At 43.6% G+C, this 19,300-nt stretch overlaps 1 protein-coding gene across 1 annotated transcript in view; it reads left to right on the plus strand.

Annotated features, from left to right (window-relative positions):
- Window positions 1–19,300, plus strand: part of LOC149205435 (SNF2 domain-containing protein / helicase domain-containing protein / HNH endonuclease domain-containing protein) — a 460,346-nt gene that overhangs the window by 190,619 nt on the left and 250,427 nt on the right. The gene's annotated exons all lie outside the window — the stretch shown is intronic.

A 19,300-nucleotide genomic window follows, 5' to 3' on the forward strand; every position in this document is an offset into this window, starting at 1 on the left:
ATGTTCTTGAAGTGCAATATTGTCCAACAGATGATCAGGTTGCAGACATCTTCACAAAGGCTCTCACAGAGGCGAAGTTCACTAAACTTCGATATATGCTTGGAGTTCAGGAAGTTGTCACTAAGGGGGGATAGGCTCTAGTGCCTCCTTCCTTCTCCTATTGTGTCATATTTGTAAATCCTTCAATCCTATCCCAAGTTGTTCTTAAGGGGGGATGTTAGGATATTCCGACACATAGGATATAGTTAAGTTCAACTTGGTCTAGTATAGAGTTAGGTTAGAGTTAGGTAAAGTGTGTTTCTTTACCGTTGTACATTTTGTAACTTACAATCCGACGGTCACGATATGTAGTGATCCGACGGTTCACTCTCACCTCGGTATTACCGACACTTGATCCGTGGCTTGACACCCGATTGGTCCATGAGTTCTATTTAAAGCGCATGGAGGGTCATTGTTCGGGTAATCCGTGCATGAGAGAAGCTTATGTAAATTTTCATTCTTTGATTAATAAATTGCCTGTAGTACCCACGTTGGGACAGGCCGTGGACTGTTTCCCTCCTTGCACTCTGAGGGTTTTAACCACGTCAAAAATACTGGTGTATTGATTTGAGATCTGGTTGTGAGCGGTGTCCTTTTGGTATTCTTTCTGTGGAACTTACCCTGTAAATTCCTACATTTGGGATGTAAAAATAAGTTTGTCTTCAATTTCAGGAAGGTTTCTTAATTAATTCAATCAATTAACCACTTATTTACAACTATGCGTTTTCAAATTCTAGGGCCATTCTGGTTTTTTCCAAGAATACCTGGAAATTGGCGATTTGGTGTGCAGACTGGGTTCTGTGGTAACCGCAGAAGGTATTGAGGCTTCAACTGTCAACTGGTTGCTTCAATTGGTTGTCCGCAGTGTCTTTGAGTGGTAAAAGTGGATGAAATGGTCGTTCAGAGGTTCAAGGTGTCGCAAATGGCTTAGCAGCAGGTTTACAGTGAAAATGCAAGAAAAGACTGAATTGGGGCTTTTTCGGCTTTTTAATGGGTAACGGTCACATTTTGGCGCAGAAATAATTAAATGAATAGTGGGCAGTTTTCGGTTTAGGTGGGGAGGTGGTTTTGTGTGCCATCGCACCGCTTTTGGATGGTGGGCGGTATTTTTCGCGAGCACGTGATCTAACTTGGTGCCGCCACGTAGTAGAACAGTGCCCAGGCAAAACGCGAATCTTGCGTGCTCTCGGGCTATTATCGGTCGGACGATGAATCTGCACAATATGGCTGTACACTGTCAGATCTAGGGGTAGGAGATTGGAGGGCTATCGCGCAATTGAGTTGCATGGATGGAATCGGGAAAGTGGTTGGCGGGGCCCGAGATTTAATTACAGCAAATTGTAATTAATTAACCAATAATGTGGGGATTTTCAATATAATCTGTGGGCTAATAAAGGTGGACCATGGGTTATGTGGCGGGGGTATAAAAACTTAGAATAAAGGGTTTTTGAGGGGGAAAGGGAAATTAATAAGGGGGGGAAGTGATGTTTGTAATGGGAAATGGGTTTCACACTAGGGAAAGGGGTTTTGGGAAGGGGGGGTGATCTTTGAAGGGTATTTTCTAGGGAAATGTGTGAAAGCAAGGGGTAAAGGTCAAAATGAGGGGAAAAGGGTATTTATAAGTAATGAAGGGATAATGGGGAAATTAGCAAATAAGTATGTGGGGGTGTAGTGAAATGAGGGGAAATTAGTAAAGAAGCTTGGTGAATATCCTTTCTTTCTCACAATTCCTCCTGCACATGAAACATAGGATTAAGCATGATAAATGTGCTTTTGATTTAGCAACCTTGTGCATTTGCAACATTTCTTCTACCTACCCTCTATCTACCCTAACATTTTCTCTTCATTTTAATGGGTGCATTTGAGCTTGTTGACCCTTTATTTCTTTTTCTTTTGACAAGCAAACTATCTAATTCTAACCTTATAACTTCCAATGGCTCAGATTAAACTGATGAGCTCATTCTTATTCTCTACCTAACTATTGATCTGCCAAGGTTAAACAATTTGGCTAGATCTTTATTCTCTATCTATCAACATGAAATTTAAAGCATGAATGAGTCAAATTTAAGCTATTTGACCATCATGGATTGTGGCATTTTTGACAAGCTGCACACAATCTTATTTTACAAAGTAAAGCAAAAGGAGTGGCATTTGAATTTGCACACTTTCATGATCTATTTTATCTCTTTTTGGGGTTCATATTTTTTACCTTTTTGATCTTTTTTTTCTTTTTGTCTTTTGATTATTCTTTTAGGACATACCCTCTTTACATTTTTTAATTTTTAATATGGAAAACATTGTGCAGAAAGCAAAAGTATGTACAATATTACAAGACTAATCATAGCCAATTCAAAATTATGAATCCTATTATTATAGGACCCTAATAGTACCTTCCCACATTCGATGGGTCTTCTAAGTGTATGACTAGGGCTTGGATGGAGAAGCTAGACACATATTTCCAGCTCAGCTGGATGACAGAGGTAGAGGCCATCAAGATGGCTACTTTACACTTGGAGGGTGCAACCCACGATTGGTGGTTTCATGGGCTGACTATGCTTGGGCATGCAAGCGTAACTTCTTATGAGGACTTCACACAGAGGGTGATAGAGCGCTTTGATCGGAAGGACCCAGAGGCCCACTTTAGAGAGCTCACGCAGCTCAAACAAACTGGCAACCTTGAGCAATACATTTCAGAGTTTTTGAGGGTATCCATGATGGTGCCGGATTTGTCAGAAGCCAGGAGGGTTTACACTTTCGTTGAGGGGTTGCTTGAACCTTTGCGTGGGTTAGTGAGATCTCGCAGACCAGTCACACTACTGGAGGTCGTGACTTGCACACGAGATTTGCAAGACGCAATCCCGAAGACTAGAGCACTGATCCCACCATGAGCTCCTTTCCCTCCTAGGGGCCGTGACACTAGGGCTCCACCACAGAGAGCTAACTAGGGGCGTGGGAAGTTGGATGAGGAGACCAGGAGAGACCTTAGATGGAAGAAGCTATGCTTCACCTGTTAGGAACCTTGGGCTCTCGGACACAGATGCACAACGGGCAAGGCCCATTACATTGAGGTCTTCTTTGACAGTGACCAGGAGGATGATGTGGGGTTGGAGATAGATGGGGGGTGATGACGAGACATAGGTAGCAAGGGGACCACCTCCACCACCACCACCTAGGGAGCACCTTTCACACCAGCTGGAGGAGTGCTTGCTTCATTGCGTCGGGTTCCCAAATTTTTGACCTTTGAGGATCAGAGACATAGTGCAGGGGCGACATGTCTCGGTTTTGATAGACAGTGGAGCCACGCACAATTTCATTGATGCACAGATGGTCCAGAGGTGTGGTATCACCATCGAGGAGTTTGAGGGGTTTTCTGTTCTTGTGGTAGGGGATAGAACCATGCAGTGTACCCGATATGTCCCCGCCTTGACGGTATCCATCGAGAACTACTCAGTGACCGACTATTTCTTTGTGGTGGATGTACCAGACACCAATGTGGTGATGGGTGTTCAGTGGTTCTACTCTCTTGGGCGGGTGACCACTGATTGGTAGAAATTGGAGATGGGAGTTTGTGGGGCCAGATGGGAAGATGGTGGTACTGAGAGGCATGCACTCATACCCACCATAGACGGTCTCGACCCATCGGATGGAGGTCGATTTGAGACATGGGGACTTCGAGTGGGCAATAGAGTTGAGGATTTTAGAGGCTAGGGGTCAGCCTAAGCCACCCGATCCAAACATTCAGGCCATCTTGGACAGGTACCCAACAATGTTTGGAGACATCCCACCAGGACGACCACCTGACAGGGGATTTGAGCACACCATTGAGCTGGACAAGGGGGGTTGCAGGCGTCATTACAACCCCTTACAAACATCCCAAGGCCTACCAGGATGAGATTGAGAGGGCCATCCATAAGTTATTGGCATTGGGGCATATCAGTCCCATTTCTAGTCCTTTCGCTTCATCAATTGTCCTGGTGAAGAAGAAAGATGGCACACTGAGGATGTGCATTGACTACCGGACCCTCAATAAGGAGACTCCGAAGAACCAATACCCCATTCCTCAGATCGACGAGTTGATGAATGAGCTTAGAGGAGCTAAGTTCTTCTCTAAGATAGACCTACGTTCGGGGGACCACCAGATCAAGGTGCATGAGCTAGACATCTCGAAGACAACTTTTTGCTGCCAGTTTGGGCATTTCGAGTTTTTGGTGATGACCTTTGGGTTAACCAACGCACCGACCACATTTCAATCCTTCATGAACCACATATTTCGTGCTAGCTGGGGCATTATGTCCTTGTCTTCTTCGATGACATACTGATCTATAGTGGGACACGAGAGGAGCACTTACAACATCTGGAGGAGGTGCTCAAGATCTTGGAGGGACAACAGTTCTACACGAAGCTGTCCAAGTGCGAGTGTGGGCTCACCTAGATGCTCTATCTAGGGCACATTATTGGAGAAGATGGGTGAGGGTACACCAGGAGAAGATCAAGGCCATTTTGGATTGGACCACACCCAGGAGCATGACAAAACTGCAGGTGGTTTTGGCCATTTGCACCTAGTACAGGAAGTTTGCGAGGTTTTTACAGTTGGCAGCACCCCTCACGGATTTGACCAAGAGAGGTGCATTCAGGTGGACAGATGGGGCGTAGGGGGCTTTTGAGTGCCTCAAACAGGTGATGAGCAACTGTCCAATGTTGGCACTTCCAGATTTCACACAACCCTTTGTGCTTGAGTGCGATGCATCAGACGAGGGCGTAGGAGTGGTCCTGATGCAAGGGGGACACCCGATAGCTTTTGAGAGTCGAAAGCTACTTCCCCATGAGTGGCTGTACTCCATTTACGACAAAGAGATGCTAGCCATAATGCATGTGTTAGCCAAGTTTAGACAGTACCTGGTGGGCAACAGATTTCGAGTGAAGACAGATCACAACAACCTCAAGATCTTTTTGGAGCATAAACAATTATAGGAGAGGCAACAAAAGTGGGTGAGCAAAATCCAGGCGTATGGCTTTGAGACTGAGTATGTCAAAGGCCGACAGAACGTGGTAGCTGATGCACTGTTTGGAAGGGTGGCTACTCTCTCACTTATGAGCCTTGCACCTGATTGGAGGGCGCAGTTGCTAGTGGAGTATTCCAAGGCAGACATGCATGCGAGGTTCTTGATCGTACAACAACAGATGACTGGTACAGGGTGATGAACAAGATGATCTACTATAAGGACCGGATCTATTTAGTGCCCAACTCCCAATTGAGGGAGAAGATTATGTAGGCTACCAACGATTCCTGATTAGTGAGACACTAGGGGTTCACCAAAACATACAGGGCCATTAGGGAGCGCTTTTCATGGAAGGGCCTCAAGGGAGATGTTTTGAGGCACATCCGGGAGTGTGACACATGCCAGAGGAACAAGGGTGAGCAGACACACCCCGTTGGATTGTTGTAGCCTCTTCCTATCCCTGAGGGGAAATGGGAGAGTATTTCGATGGACTTTATCATAGGTTGCCTACGGTCCAAGGCAAGGACTACATCTATGTGGTGGTCGACAAATTGACCAAGTTTGCCCACTTGTTTGCTATTTCCGCTCGGTCCTGAACTTCACAGGTGGCTGAACTATTTTTCAGGGAGGTGTTTCAACTTCATGGTCTCCCCAAGACCATCGTTAGTGACCGGGACAATAGGTTCATGGGAGGATTTTGGCAGGAGTTATTCCGGCTGGTGGGTACTGAGCTTACTCCGAGCACTAGCTATCACCCCCAGACCGATGGGCAGACAGAGATTGTGAACAAGTGGCTGGAGGGCTATTTATGCAACTATGTGATGGGGCAACAACGTGCATGGATACGTTGGTTGCATTTAGGCGAATACTGTTATAACACAACATACCACATGTCCATAGTTATGTCCCCATTCCAAGCTTTGTACAGTTATGATGCATTGACTTTTGATGACGTGTTATTTGGAGACGGCAGGGCCCCAAGGGCCAAGGATTGGATACAGGAGAGCCAGGATATCCTTCAGGCTCTCAAGGACAACCTACAGACTGCGCAAAACCAATAAAAACTGAACGTAGACAGGGGCCAAGTAGAGAGGCTATTTGAGGTTGGGGATTTGGTTTTCTTGAGGCTTCAACTGTACAAACAATCCGCGCTCAAGCAGAAGGGGGCTGAAAAGCTCAAGCCATGTTTTTATGGACGATACCGGATCACCAAGAGGGTTGGAGAGGTAGCGTATCAGCTGGAGCTACCTCCATGAAGCACAATCCACAATATAGTCCATGTGTCTTGCCTGAAAAAGGCATTGGGCCAATAGGTGACAACATCTACAAAGTTACTGCCTTTGGCTAATGAGGGGCATTTGGTCTTGGAGCCGGAGGGCATTTTGGACACCGCAAGAAACAATTGCGAAGCAGGGTCATCAAAGAATTCTTGGTCAGATGGAGAAACTTGCTTGATGAGGATGCCACTTGGGAGGGAGAGTAGATACTTCGTCATCAATCTTTGTAGTTGCTTGGGGACAAGCAACATTCAGACAGGGAGGACTGGATGTACCAGACACCAATGTGGTTTTGCGTGTCCAATGGTTGTATTCCCTTGGCCGGGTTACCACCAATTGGAAACATCTGGTGATGGAGTTTGTTGGACAGAATGGCAAGCCAGTGGTTCTTAGGGGCATGCATTTGTACCCCCCATAGACAGTTTCAGCCCATCGGATGGAGGCAGATTTGAGGCATGGATACATAACATGGGCAGTAGAGATGAGGATTTCAGAGGCTTGGGGGAAGACTACACCATTTCTATCTATGTAATAGAAATGGACACCTGAGCCCTCTTTCTTCGTGGGAAACATGAGCCCTTTATCGGACTTGAACCGATGACTTACACCTTACCATGGCGTTACTCTACCGCTGAGTTAAAAGGGCACCACATCTAGCCATACAGGCAATATTGGATAGATATCTGGTAGTCTTTGGAGATATACCACTGGGGCAACCACTTGACAGGGGATTCGAGCACACTATAGAGTTGGAGCGTGGTGTGCAGGTAGTCATCACTACACCCTATAGGCATCTCAAGGCCTTTAAAGACGAGATCGAGAGAGCCATCCGAAAGTTATTGGCGTTGTGTCACATCAGACTGAGTTCTAGTTTGTTTGCTTCTTTGGTTGTGCTGGTGAAGAAGAAGGACGAGACTCTCTGCATGTGTATTGACTACAGGGCCCTTAACAAGAAGACGCTGAAGAACAGGTATCCCATCCTGCGCATTGATGAGTTGATGGATGGCCTTAGAGGAGCCGAGTACTTCTCTAAGATAGATTTGTGGTCAGGGTATCATCAGATCTGGGTGAGGGAGTAGGACATTCCGAAGACAACCTTTAGGTGTCACTATGGGCATTTTGAGTTATTGGTCATCCCTTTTGGGTTGACCAATGGCTTGACTATTTTCAGTCATGCATGAACCATGTGTTCCGAGGCCAGTTGAGGAGGTTTGTACTGGTATTCTTTGATGACATTTTGATCTACAACAGGACATGGGAGGAGCACCTACAACACTTAGAGACAGTCTTGCGTATATTGGAGGAGCAACAGTTCTATGCCAAGATGTCCAAGTGCGAGTTTGGGTTGACAAAGATGCTTTACTTGGGACACATCATAGGTGCAGATGGGGTCAAGGTGCACGAGGAGAAGATTCGGGCCATTCAGGATTGGCTAGAGCCCCGAGATGTGACAACGTTGAGAGGATTTTTGGGCATTTGTATCTATTATTGGAAGTTCGTGAAGGGCTTCTCAGAGTTGGCAACACCCCTTACTGATCTGACTAAGAAGGGGGATTTTGCGTGGATAGAGGGAGCTTAGGCAAGATTTGATCACCTCAAGGAGGTGATGAGTTGTTGTCCGATATTGGCACTCCCAAATTTTACTCAGCCTTTCACATTGGAGTGTGATGCATCGGGTGTAGGGATCGGGGTAGTCTTGTCCCAAGGAGGGCACCCCATTGCTTTCGAGAGCCGGAAGCTTCTACCTCATGAGTTGTCGTATTCCATTTATGATAAGGAGATGTTGGTGGGGAATCAATTTAAGGTGAAGCTAGATCACAACAGTCTTCGCCATTTCATGGGACAATAGGGTCTTGTGAAGATTCCTCAAACCCGGGAATTCCTACTGCAACACTGATGGTATTTCTTGTACTTGTTAAATTTGCATGAACAAGTTATTTGTAGTTTCCTACGAAAAACATCGAAATACATACACTGCAGCCTACACCATTTAAATAATATGCCGAAACAAGAAAGAAAACAATAGAGAAAGATACAACACAAATGACAATTATTTTTCAACAAATGTCCCCAGAAAAACCCAATGCGGGAAAACTGGTGCAACAGATTTGAGGGTTTTTATTATTAAGCTGTTGTATTTCTGAATACAACTACTGAATGCCCTCCTAACAATTCAGTTACAGAGAAAATCACTTAGCAGAAGAAATTGGGGAGAGTACCTCACTCTACACTACACATCCCAATCATTGTTTTAAAATTCGGCTGAATCGAATCCGAAACGGCCGAGTTGATCCGAGTCATTGAAGAATTTTATGACCCGACAAAAAAACCAGTTCGGGATGCTGAGTCATGACTGACTCAGCCGAGTTATTGCATGACTCGGCCGAGTCAGTCATGACTCGGTCAACCCGACCGTTTACACATCTACTCGGCTGAGTCATTAAATCTGGCCAGTCACCCAAAAAAACAACAATTTTTCTAATGTTTTTTAACTTTTTAACATTTAGCTGATTGTTGGGGACTCCAAGGTGTTTTCTAAATTGGTTAAGTGCTATTTGAGGTCCATTCCCCTCTCCTAGTATTGATATGCTATTCAAATTTCATGGTAATGTTAAACATTCTCCTTAATCTTCATTTTCATCCTTTTACTTAAATTTTTAACATTACCATGAAATGACTCAGGATGTTTGAGAGTGGTTCCGGCCTCATTGGATTTCATATGGAGAAAGTAGAATTTTAGATTTCATTCAAAATCCAACATACTTATCGGTTTTTCAGGATTTCAGGATTGGAGGATTGCAATGTTTCCATTGAATTTTGTCATGTATTAGGGTATGGAACTCGTATTTAATCAAGAGCACCAATCCCTCTATGTACCTTGATGTTAGTGACATTGGTTGTCGAACTCCTCTGGGATTCGCTCCCAAACCAGGAGCTTCTGAAAATGTTGCTCCCGCTCCCATTTTCGCTCTCGCTCCCCACTTTCGCTCCCGCTCCCAAGTAACACTAAGCCAGATGATGTTGGCAACTCTAGCAGTAGCTAGTAGTACTGGTCACAGACTTTTATTGTAGAGGCCATTTATAGCCTCCTTGGTTATGTGTTTTTGTTTTGATCTCTATATCATCATCGTGTATGTATTGGACAGTGCACATGGTGCCATTTTGATATAATGGATATATTCATGAGCCTACTTTGATCATATGTTGTATTCTATCTATATTCTAATGTTGTGTGTTTGGAAACATGAATGAAAATCTTTAAAATTATGTGTTTTTATAAAAAATAAATATTTAATGTATTTTTTACAATGACCAAGTCATTGAAATCGAGCCGGTCGAGTAGATACCGAGTCGGAGTCGACCCTCGGCCGAGTCGGAGTTTTAAAACATTGGTCCCAATTGATCTGACAACTGAACCACGAGTTCCCCGACTACTTATGCGCTTGCCCTGCGTCATCCTCTAAGGTCCTGCATCATCTCAACTGAGAATCAATCTTCCTTTAGAAGCATTAGCTTCCTCTGCAAACTCGGACTTCTGCGCTGGAAGCTACTGCACTGCTCTGCGTGGGGCCTGCGTGAGCCCTTCCTAGCTTTGTGTCACCCTCTCTACCCTCTACGCCGACTCCTCTGTGTGCGTCTCTGCCTCTCTGTTGAGTATCCTTGGCTACGGAGAAGATCCTCCAGCCAAAACTCACCGCGATTTTGATATTGAGTATGTCCGGGGGTAGCACAACGTAGTGACGGATGCACTGTCTAGGAGACTAGCCGGGCTTTCATTCATGAGCATTTGTCATGAGTGGAAGGCTCAGTTATTGGTAGAGTACTCTAAGGATTGTCGGGGGTGCGAGATCTTGGAGGGCAGCTATGCAGATGAGTGCTATAGGGTGATGGATGAGGTTATTTATTATAAGGGGCACATATTTTTGGTTTTGGCATCACAATTGAGAGAGCGCGTCCTTTAAGTAGCTCATGATTCTCCTTTGTCCAGGCACCAGGGGTTTAGGAAGACGTATATGGCAGTGAGAGAGCGCTTCACTTGGAAGGGCCTCAAGGGAGTTGTGTTGAAACATGTGCAGGAGTGCGAAGCTTGCCAGAGGAACAAAGGAGAGTTGACCCATCCAACATGATTGTTGCAGCCTCTTCCCATCCCTGAGGGGAAATGGGAGAGCATCTCTATGGATTTCGTCACTGGACATCCCTCGGTACAAGGGAAGGATTATATTTTTGTGGCAGTCGACCGACTGACCAAGTTTGCACACGTCTTTTCCATATCAACATGATATTCAGCCTCACAGGTGGCAGAGTTGTTCTTTAGGGAGGTCTTTCGTCTGCACAGACTCCCTAAGACCATAGTCAGTGATAGGGATAACCGATTCATGGGAGGATTTTGGCATGAGCTCATCAGAACAGTCGACATTGAGCTCACCCCAAGCACCAGCTATCATTCGCAGACCGATGGTCAAACAGAGAGGGTGAACTAGTGGTTAGAGGACTATCTCATGAATTCTGTGATAGGGCAACAGAGGGCTTGGATTCAATGGTTGCATCTGGGGGAGTACTGTTACAACGCCACCCATTATATGTGCATTGGTATGACTCCTTTCTGTGCCTTATATGGTTATGATGCCTTGTCTTTTGTTGATATTATTTTTGGAGACAACAGGGCCCCAAAGGCCAAGGATTGGATCCTAGAGAGCCAAGATATCCTCAAGGGTCTTAAGGATAACTTACAGACAACCCAGAACTAGCAGAAGATGTATGATGACCGACATCGAGTAGAGAGGCATTTTGAGGAGGGTGACTTGGTCTACCTTCGATTGTAGCCGTATCGACAGTTCACACTGAAGCAGAAGGGGGACGAAAAGCTGCAACCGAGATTTTTTGGGCCATACAGAGTGATCAGGAGGGTTGGAGAGGTGGCTTACGAGTTGGAGCTACCACCGCGGAGTAGGATTCATAACATCTTTCATGTGCCATGCCTCAAGAGGGTGTTGTGGCAGTAGGTTACAATAGTAATGGAGTTGCCTCCACTTGATGATGAGGGGCATTTAATCCTAGAGCCAAAGGCCATCTTAGAGACCAGGGAGAGGAAGCTCAGAAGCAGGATCATCAGAGAGTATTTGGTGCATTGGAAGAGTTTACTGGATGAGGACGCCACTTGGGAAGGAGAGCACATTCTTGAGCATTCGGCATTGAAGTTGCTTGGGGACAAGCAACATTTGGGAGGGGAGGACTGTCATGTCCCTTCCTAAATTATTTTGGAACAAGATTAATTTTTGTATTATGGGGCCAATTTTGGAGCTAGTGGACCCCATTCGATTTTATTAGGAGATTAGACTTAGGAAAAGTTATTTGTGTTGTAGTTAAGTTACACATGGGGGCCACCCTCACTAGGGAAATACACACTCCCTAGTTTGATTTGCATGGAGGTGGTTAAGTTTTGCATGATGTTGGTTAAGTGAGGGCCCACGATGGAGGACGAATTGGAGGGAAAAGTGCTCCACGAAATCTATATAAGGAAGGAAACTCTCCTCATCTCATTCATCATCTTGGTATATCGATTTCTCTTTGGTTGCTTGAGCTGCTTAGCCGAGTCACTGGTTGTTTAACACAAGTTCTTAAAGCGAAGAGCTCACCCTTTCTTTGGGGGACTTCGAGTGCCACCCTAGGAAGCTTTTCTTCATTTCCTCAAGAGGAGGATCACATTGTGATTTCCAGCAGTGGCATTCACTTCTAGGTGGTGCGTTCATTTCCAGGTGGTGAGTATTACTGGAGCACGTAGTGGAGAGGAGGTCGAGTTGTTGGTGGTGTTTTGCAGTGGAGTTTGGGTGTGAGAATATCCAGAGAGGAGGCTAGGGAGGATTGTCGACGTTTGGGAGTACTTGGGAGCTGGTTGAGCTTGTTGCTTGGCAGTGTGACTTTCACACTACTTGGGCCAGCATAGAGGCAATACTGGGAGCTCACTTGGTGGGTAGAGCATCAACCCTTGAGGCTGCGCTTTGCCGTGGAGGTTAGAGGAGATACTTGGAGTGGTGTTTGCTTCCCTTTCTGAGCTTGGAGGAGGATTTCGTGGCCATTTCTTGTAGGCCATGTTCTTGGAGCAGTTTGGAGGGCGTAGGCCATAGAGGAGGCTGAATTTTGGAGGTTGGATTTAGGCCAAACCCTTTCTGGGGTTTTGTGGGTTTTGGCACCGGAGACGAGGTTTCTTGCAGTTCCTTTCCAACGAGTAGTGCAGTTACTGGGAGACAACACAGAGCATTAGAGGAGCAGTTATCTTTCTAGCCTTGTGATTATTGTTTGACCCCTGGGTTCTGTCAAGCTTGCCCTTGAGGCAAGCCCAGGTGTATTTCCATACTATTGTACTGTTGTGGCCAGCAACAACCCCCCTTCTTATTGAGTGTTATTCCTAATACTAAATAAGTGGGGACCCTTAGTTAAAAATCTAAAAAATCAAAGTAGTGTTTAAATTTTCTTTTCAAATAAAATTACCATCATAAGCTTAGGAAACCCTCTTGGAAAATCCAAAAAAGCTAAGTTTTATGATAAGGTAAAATAAAATCTTTCCTTAGGAAATATCACATTGCATAAGATACCGGGATGCCACCTTACAAGCACAATTCCAACATTTGCGAGATCGCGATATGCGATAATAAACAAATATCGCATCGCATTCAGCGCAACTCACATTGAAACACTTCAATTTGCCGATATGCGATGACACCGATCGCTAGATTGCATTTCACAGAAGATAGGTTAACAAAGATCGTCATGCATATGATTTCTGCGATTTACGATATTGTGATATTGCGATTTCGCGATACAACGATAATACTATAATGCGATGTCACGAGCGATCAATTTTGTGATGTTATGATTTTGCGATGTTGCGATCTGCGATGTTGCGAAGCAAATCGCAAAATCGCTTCATCGCAGATCTTTCGGGCACGTTATTCAAGAAAAGTATTTTCCCTAAGCTGACACCTGGTTATGCACTTTAATGCTAATAAATGAGGTAGTTGCCAGTTATTAATGGATTATGGGTGCGTGCTTATCGAAAGAATCATTTCACGTAAGGTGGTATGCTTGATATGTCTGCGGCATTTAAAACTTTTCCCATCACCCTTCCTTGTCATTCATTTTCGCTTCACTTGTGAATTGCAGGAACAGACAACAGAGGCCGATACAAAGCGATACGCAGGTTGAAATGGGAAAGAAAAGCAAAGCCCCGAGCTCAGAAGAAAAGGAAATGGCGCCCTTATATACAGACACGGCCTGTAACAGAGACGCGGGAATAGCTACGTGGGAAGGCATGTATAATCTGCTCGAAGAGGAGAATCCCAGGGTAATGGAAGTTACTGCTACCGCGGGCTCAAATGGTTCTTCAGAAGCATCCCTTTCAGAGCTAGCCTGCTCATTCTTACACCGGATAGCAGCAAGGCCAAAAATCCTCCCATACACAGACATGGTCAAGTGGATACTGGACAGCGCAGAAATCAGAAATAGACAGTTCAAAATTCAGGGTCAAGGACTCATCGGTTCATTCGCTGCGCAGGATTTAAAGCTCATGTATCATCTACCGGAGCCACAGGCAACTTATAATAAGCAGTTTATGGAGAAATTTGTAAAGGAAAATCAGGACCTGGCAGAAACCACCAAAGACTGGTCTAGGAGGGACGAACCGCTGAAGAAAGATAAACACGGTATGTACAGTACTGGTTCTCTTACCTCCCCATATTGCTTTGCTGCTGCCATGCTCTGTAGATTGTTCGGAATGCCAGATATCAACAAATTTTCATCAGAATGGCTACCATTATTAGATGCCGCCACAAATGCCACTATTGTAGATTGGGCCAAAATCTTGTCTGATAACCTAGTCACGGCCATTGTCAGTTACTGGTCCAAAAGAGTTGCGGCTCAGAGAATTTATCCTCCTTTTTACCTATCTGCATATGTAATGGATGCGATATGTTATGTTTCTAAATTTCCTGTTATGGGTTGGAAGTGGACAACTCAAGACCCCTTGCCCATCCATGTCTATCATAAAGAGTTGTGGGATTCTCAATTCACTCCATACTTCTACCAGATTTGTCATGGAATTATGCTGCCCTTGTATAGAATGTTGTAAGATAAAGACCCTCCGAGATGCTCACCTGAAGCAGAGGTAGACATCCTGTTGCGAGATGGTTCGGGGAGGAATTGTTTACTTATGTCAAGGTATTTGGAAGTTATGCTCCCCCTCATGTCCTACCTTTGTATATCCCTGATAAACTCTTGGCTCAAGAGATTGCCTATCAAACCTGTGGGGAAGGTGGTCTAACTAAAGATTTAAAGGACAAAAAGAAGGCTATATGGCCACAGTTTCCTGTAGCTTGTGGGGCCTTTTCGCTTTTTGATGTAGGCCACGCATTCACAGAAGTAAATAATATAACATGTCTACAGTTATTCAAATTTTCAAGAAGACCATTTGACCCTAATGAGGTTGCCCAGAATTTCACCACTACAGTCAAGATAAAGGTGTTCTCTGGAGAAAAGGATTTATTCGATGATATATTCTAGCAGAAAAGCACACTTGAAGAAATTCTGCATGCAGCCCAATTGCAATTCTCTCCAGAAGAATTTCAAAAGTTCAAAATATACAGGGAAAGAAGGTTAGCCAGTATTCCTTTAGAGAAACTACGCATAAAACCCGCAAGAGAACCAACTCCAAGTGTTAGTCTTAGTGGGAGTTCAAGCACTAACGGATCTAAATCCAAGTCAGAAAAAGAAATGTCTGAACATTCTAAAAGATCCGGAAATGAACAGGATAAGAGCGAAGGGTCAGTAAAGGATACTGCCCAGTCAATGGAACTTCTACACCAACAGGTTATTGCCTCCCCGCAAAGAGATCCTCCCCCTCTCGTCATTCAAGCACCGCCAGTCATAACCGAACTAGACAAAGAATGGGAAACCTTCAACGACTTGATCAATCTTGAAGGACAAACCATAAAAACACCTGTGAGCAACGCACAGGTAGCAAAAGAAGTAGTCACAAGAACAGTCAGCGATGTCTCAGATATGGAGCATATTCCTATTGCCCCATCCTCTGAGCTTATGCTCAAAATAGAAGAAATTCCTCCTCTGGATATATTTTATAGCCCACAGCACAAAGCAGTAGTAAGAAGACAGAGGAAGAAAAGGAAATTGGAGAACGTGCTCTCTCAAGACGCAGAACAATTAGATGTCCTGTGGCAAGATCCCACTAGTAATCCTATTGAGAATCTCACCAAGCTATCTCAGATCGCAGGAGCATATGCCTCTGCGACTGTTGATAAAGCATTTGAAGTACAACAATTGCTAAAAGAAAGGGAAGACCAAATACAAGTATTGCAACAACAGTTGCAACAAGCTAACACCAACAATGAAGCACAAAAATAGCTTGAGAGGTTGCAGCAGGACTTCTAGCAAATGCAGATAAGATATCATAAAAGTTTGGATGAGAAAGGAAAGCAGTTACAGGATTTACAGGAGATGCACAAGGACAATCCTAAACTTACAGAATTTATCACGGAGTCCATTTCCTTGAAAGAACAACTACTACAATAGCAAGAAGCGTTGAGCCAAAAGATATCACAGTGGAGCTATTATTGTGAAATTAGTGATAAAACCACTAATCAAGTGGTAGATTTACGAAGTGACTATGATCTAATTGATAAACGGGTGACTGAATATTTGGCTTGGCAAGAAAAAGACGAGGGAAAAAGAGCAGGTGCACCAAGGATCAATGAAAACCACAAAGAAATGCTCTTTAACAAATGGGACGAGCAAATCAGGGAGGCAGAGCAAGCAGCAGAAGGAGCAGCCACAGTAGCAAGCAGTATTATTGATTGTGTAAATGAAAATTTGCACAGGGCAAATTTGATCGCAGAGACCACTCCAGGATATTTACCTAATGCACAACAACTACAAGCAGATTGGAAACAGAGAGCTCAAGAAAAGGCAAAAGCAATCCAAGGGTTAACCAGGTTGAACTGGGATTATTACTGGGCATACTTGGTAAAGCCACATAGCCAGTGGATGATTGTTAAGTGTATCATCAATTCGGCCGAAAAAATGGCGCCAGCTCTTGTCGATTCTGTTTTCTCAGCTTAGCTAAAAGCGGAAGTCAGCCAGCCGACTCTTCTCAAACAGACTTTGCATGCGTGCAATTTCAAGGACCAAATACAGAAGTAGTTTAATATTAGATTTAATTTTGTTTTATTTTCCTGAAAAGAGGACGGTCATTTAAATCGCATCCTACATTTTTGTAATAATTTATTTTTAGATTTAGTTAGTAGTATTTAAACCCTTCTCATGCATTTAGAGAAGGGTCCTGAAATTGATCAAAAACTTATCCCCAGAACATGCACTTCTGTACCCTCTGAGGAGGTTTTGATGAATGAATGGAACAAGATTTATTGATGTTTGCATTTGATATCTGCTACTGATGTTGCACTTTTGTACTCTTAGTGGATATTTGATCAAGGAGAGATAAATCGTTATCACTTGAAGCTCATGAATAGGACTAGTTATAAATGGTATTTCTATCTCTTAACTATTTCTACCTTGTGTTAGAGTGATTTCCAGTTCAGTTATTTATATAATTAATGTATGAATGCTTGAGTTATCATTTGGCACTTTTGTACGGTGATAGCTATTTATTTATGCTTAATGTATGAATAGCTCATTATGCGATATGTTTTTCACAAATGTTTCGTCTAACTTTTTATACGAAGTGGTTCATCTTTATTGAATTTTTTTCTCATAATAGCTGAATGATTTTTATTACCAGTTGTTGTTTGAAATCATTTTAGATCGCATAGAAGAAAGATCACACCCCGGGTTAGCGCAGATTTACATATTTCTGTTTATTAGAACATATTTTCCTTATTATTAGATTAGAATTAGAGTAGAAGTATTCCATTTAGAAATTGATAGAAACAGAAATATTCATCTTTCTCACACACACGAAAATTGGGAAACTGGTCCCATATCCCTAGTCAGACCCGCTATACCAAATGGAAAAGGAGTTGCCAACCAAGGTCCGGACCGGGCGGGTATCCCCCTTGTTGTAGACTCGATTTTCGGGGCTTCAACATATTTGGCGCTAGAAGGAGGGCCTCGAACTGTGAATGGCAAGCAAATCCAAATCTAAATACCATTCTGAGAGTAAATCGCCCTCACCATCTCCTCCGACTTCTCCATTGCATTCAGAAACTTTAAATCCAGAGTTAGAAGTCGCTGGATCAACAGCCGCTGCTACAAACCCTGACATTTCATAACAATCTACTATTGAACCTCCTGAAGTTGAATCTTTGATTCACAAACTTCAGTGATTTTCTATATCTCCTCAGAAATCTGATAAATCTCAAGGCAGCGTGACTTCGCAATACAACCCTGCTCATCCTCTCACCAGATTAAAGAGCGAAACGTTTGGTGTTCAGCCAACCGAACTACCTCTACCTTCTAGGAAGAGACCAAGGGAGTCTCCTAAAGGATCCGATAGCGAGACTCTTTCATCATCATCATCCATCTCAACCTCTTCACCGCGAAGTCAACCATCCACTCCTCCACTTCAGATCATCGTCCATCAGCCTATTGTAACTTCTTCAACTCCTTCTCAAACATCTGGAGTTATAATATCCTCATCTTCTCAACCACAAGGATCATCTTCTGCACTTTCTTTTGTTAGTAGTTCAGCATTGGCCCAATCTCCATGGAATAACCTAGGGGCAGTCTTAATGCCTGCACCCTTGAGTCAGATACCGGCCCATCCTGAAAAATGGCTGCCTAAGTTTAACCCTGAGGCAGGCATGCTAGCAGAAGAACATATAAATAACTTTATGCTATCCATAAATCTCAATGGAGTTGTTAATGAGGATGCTGTTGTTCGACTTTTCCCTTATACTTTGCAAGGAATAGCCGGATCATGGTATTTCTCGTTACCATCTGGATCTATTACTAGTTGGGACATCTTCCAAGAACAATTCTTTACCAAGTTTGGTGATGACAGGTCTACAGCGACACTGATCAATGACTTGTCTAACCTTAGGGCCGAGTCAAGAGAACGTATCAAAGATTTCAATTTACGTTTCAATAAAATCCTAAACAAAATACCTACTGCTTCTCAGCCTAGTGAAGAAGTGCGAAGTGAATGGTATATTACTGCTTTACCATCAAACTTAGCAATCTTTGTTGATAGGGCTAACAAAACAACCTTAGTTGAAAATATGAAAGAAGCAATAGCAGTAGAGAAACATATTACGGCCTTAGAAAAGAAAAATGCGATGGAAGAATGAAAATCTAAGAAGGTCTCTTTCAAAGAAGATCCCAAGAAAAAACAACCCAAAGATTCATTCGATTTAGAAGGATTACAAAAAGTTTTGAAGACCATGTCTAATGAAATGTTTGAGATCAAGAAACAAGTGGCAGAAACTTCTTCGAAAAAGCCATACAGGCCTTTTAAAAGAAATCCTTCAACTGATTCCAAACCCCCTAACGCTATTTCAAATGCTGAATTAGAAGAAGAAGAAGAGGAAAACGCTACTGAAGAGCATATCGATGAAGAAGAAGTTGTAGAATTACAAGGTATGTGGGATTTCATCCTCCCAAATGAAGAAGATCAAGAGGTATTCCCGGTTAGTACTCGTAGCAGAAATCAACTTGATCCTCCTCAGCCTACACCTAAGCCAAAGAGCGTAAGCTTGATGACTAAGGATAAAGTCGCAGCCAAGAAAACATCACCTAAAGCGACTCAAACTAACCCAGTCCAAACAGACACATCTACTCCATCTAAAACGCTAATCGTTTCGGATGAAATGGAGTATAACATTGTTGAAGACATGAAAAAGACTAGGGCCAATATTACTCTTTTTGAATTGAGCAAGTTAAAACACCAGCAGAAAGTACTTTTGAAAGAATTACATGCTGTGCCAGTTGCACCTTTACCAGCTGCTGTAATCTCTCAAG

Source organism: Pinus tabuliformis, chromosome 1_2, assembly GCF_031772625.1.
Source record: "Pinus tabuliformis cultivar Carrire ecotype Pingquan chromosome 1_2, CPIR1, whole genome shotgun sequence".
In the NCBI taxonomy this organism is placed as follows: Eukaryota; Viridiplantae; Streptophyta; class Pinopsida; order Pinales; family Pinaceae; genus Pinus; species Pinus tabuliformis.